We start from the raw sequence: 3,722 nt of genomic DNA on the forward strand, positions 1-3,722 counted from the left end.
ACCCTGTTAACCACTGATGCTGCATTATATATATATTGTGCAAAGTCTTTTTTAGCCATAAAACAAAGATAAAAACTATTGTGACATATTTTATTATTTCAGCTGACTTGGACTTTAGGAAATGGAAAATAAAGTATGTTAACCCCTATTTTGCATTGCCCTACATTTATATATTATAAAATTATAATATTACTTTAATACTACATTATCCTACAAAAAAGTTCTAAATAATGGGAAAGCCCTCTCCCATTGACTCAATTTTAAGCAAATAATTCAAAATTTTAAAAAGTATCTATTTTTTCTCTGTAATAATAAAACAGCACCTTGTACTTGATCCCAACTAAGATATAACTAATCCTTAGTGGAGGAAAAACAATACTATTGGGTTTATGTGATGTTTACAATATTTTTAGTAGGTGTGATAGAGTATGAAGATCCATATTACGGAAAAACCCTTATCCGGAAAACCTCAGGTCCCAAGCATTTTGGATAACAAGTTTCATACCTGTAATATGAAGCAATGACTAAAATGTGTGATCACAGACCTCCCTCCTCTCTTTTTGTTAGTTTGTTCTTTTGCCATCATCTAAAACAATCGATAAAACAACCCCATTCCAAATTCAAGTCATTCGAACTTGAATTTCTTTGAGATTTATCAATTAAAAAACGGTGACGATATGAATTTTAAAAATTAGGTAGCTAAAAGCTGGAGAGAGAAAGAAATTGTAAACATATTGTGAAAAATGGATGAAACAATAATGTTTTCATTTGACTAAGTTTTTTTTCACAACATAATGAGTTTCTCCGAATCAAGAGAAAGCACCTTTCTGTATTTCAGGCCTTTTTGGTTAATACATTTCTATATAATAGATTTTCATATCATATTACCAATCATGGGAAAAACGGTTTATTAATTATTTATTACATATTTAATTCAAGTTTTTTAGAAATGAAATTCTGGAAACAAAATTCCCATGATTGTAAATAAACCAGTAATTGAAAAAAAATACAATCATGGGAATTTTGTTTCCAGAATTTCATTTCTAAAAAACTTGAATTCAAAAAATTAAAAAAATTCCCATGATTGTAAATAAACCAGTAATTGAAAAAAAATACAATCATGGGAATTTTGTTTCCAGAATTTCATTTCTAAAAAAACTTGAATTAAATATGTAATAAATAATTAATAAACCGTTTTTCCCATGATTGGTAATATGATATGAAAATCTATTATCTAGAAATGTATTAACCAAAAATGCCTGAAATACAGAAAGGTGCTTTCTCTAGAGTCCTATTAAAGCAAACAATTGTCAATATATCTACACCTTTCAGGCTAATTTCCTAGGGGGGCCTTGGAAAGAATCCAACCATTCTAAGTGATCATTACAATATTTTTAAATAGTGTATCTGGTTAGCGAAGAGGAACAAGACCATATAGTTAAAAAAACTCAAGAAAAAATTCTTGTGGTCCTTGGGCATTAGTGATGGGCGAATTTATTCGGCAGGCGCAAATTCCTACCATTTGTCGCTGGTGAATAAATTAGCCAAACCGCCACAATAATTCGCCAGCGAAAATTTGCCAGTGTCAAAAACTGATGCTGGCGTCAAAAACGAGACGCAGGCGCCGTTTCACAAGTTTTTCCCCATTCGAAACACCCCGTGTTGAGAAACTCTAGAAAGTGCAGAAACTGTCACATTTGATCTTTTGTGTATCCATGGTAGAATTGTGTAGTTTTGCCTTAATGCTTTCTATTAATACAATATTTTTTTTTCTGCCCGCACAGTTTCCTGGATTAAATGCTGTGAAAGGTGCTAAAATATTTCTCTGCTACATCTTCAGGTGTTCTCCAACTGTACTTGGCTGATTTTAGCAGCATAAAAAATCAATTATTTTGCAATTTGTCACTGATTTTCATGCAAAGCAATAGCATGTGGTTTGCAACGTATATTTAAATATGATTATACATATGGATTGGCATGACTTCATGAAGATGAATGGATATGTGCTGTTCACAGTCTGATTATCTAGAACGTATGGGTAACAGCCAGGAATGCATTGTAACATGACAATATCTGACTAATTGGACCTGCTGATTAAGCAAAAGCCGGTTGTGGCAGAAATTCATATTTGAGTAATTATATGCAGTTTTAAAAAGAATGCTATTGGGGAATATAAATATACTTGTGCTATATACTGTTAAAATGTTAAACCTAAAGCATGAAATAAGGAGACATAAAAAAGTGAAGCAAGATTATGGATAAAAATGAAATTTTTAAGGTTGATTATAGAATGTTCAATTGACCACCAAGAAATGAATCTAATATTACAGACATATTATTTTTCACAGTCGATGAATCATATCTCAGCTCTCTCCAGCTGACAAGGTCAACATTTACCACTTTGTACACATGAATCCCTCAAGCTGCTGTGGTTTGATCACATCCTAAATCAGTTGTTTTCTAATTTTAGACACAGAAACCTGATTTTGCAACATGGCAGGCAAATAAAACACTGTAAGAAAAGAATAAATTCTTCAAATTAGTGGTAGATAATTACAGCATACATATATCTCAATATACATTAAGGTAACAAATAAAGGACACTCTTGCTTTACGCTCTGATTGTACAATATATGGCTAAAAGTATTTGGACATTCCTTCTACATACTGGGATTGACCATTAAATTCACACTCGTCATTGCCAACACAGTTGACACTACGGGGAAGATTTAATAAGGGTCAAATTGAAAATACTTTGAATTTGAATATCACATTCAAACTTTTTTTCATCGAATTTGGCTATTCTGCGGTCGAAGTAAAATCGAACGATCGAACGATTAAATCCTTCGAATCCAACGATTCGAACGATTTTATCGTACGATCGAACGATTTTTACTTCGACTTCAAAAACTTAGAAAAATGCTGTAGAAGGTCCCCATAGGCTAACATAGCACTTTGGCAGGTTTAATTTGGCGAAATTATTGAAGTCAAAGTTTTTTGAAAGAGACAGTACTTCGATTATCGAATGGTCGAATATTCAAACTATTTTTACTTTGAATCGAATTCGAAGTAAATTCGAAGTCGTAGTATCCTATTCGATGGTCGAAGTATCCAAAAATTACTTTGAATTTAAATTTATTTATTTCGAAAATTCCCTCTAATTCACTTTGACCCTTGATAAATCTGCCCCCAAGTGTAAGTAATGCAACCTACCCAATACCCCTAATATCGTGAGTAATTCAGGTATGATGTTTGTGCTGCTTTATTAAAAGATAAATTTAAGCCACGATTATGGCATTGATCTATCCCTTCATTTAAAAAAAGAGTCACATGGTCAGGTATATTAGCTGTGAAATTTATCTGATACTCCTAATAATTTTAATAAATCAATGGTCTATCTATGTGTCTATTTTCAACCTGTTTGGATCATGATTTTGGTGTTTATTCATGCCTTAACCAATCAACGAATCACATGGTCGGGTAGATTGTCCAGTCTGAAATGTTATAAATGGCTGCAGTCTTTAAACTGAAAAATATTTGTATGTGGAAAATGTGCTGCAGAATAGATTTTACAGAATACAACATGTGCATTTTAGTTATTTTTATCAGTGCTTTGCATTTTAAGGTTTTAGGTTGGCTTAGAACATTGAATTCCAATTAAAAAAATAAATGTATGGTAAAGCTGAATGTTTTAACTGGATGCTACACAACAAGTCTCCAAG

The sequence above is a fragment of the Xenopus laevis genome, chromosome 1S (assembly GCF_017654675.1).
Source record: "Xenopus laevis strain J_2021 chromosome 1S, Xenopus_laevis_v10.1, whole genome shotgun sequence".
Taxonomy (NCBI): domain Eukaryota; kingdom Metazoa; phylum Chordata; class Amphibia; order Anura; family Pipidae; genus Xenopus; species Xenopus laevis.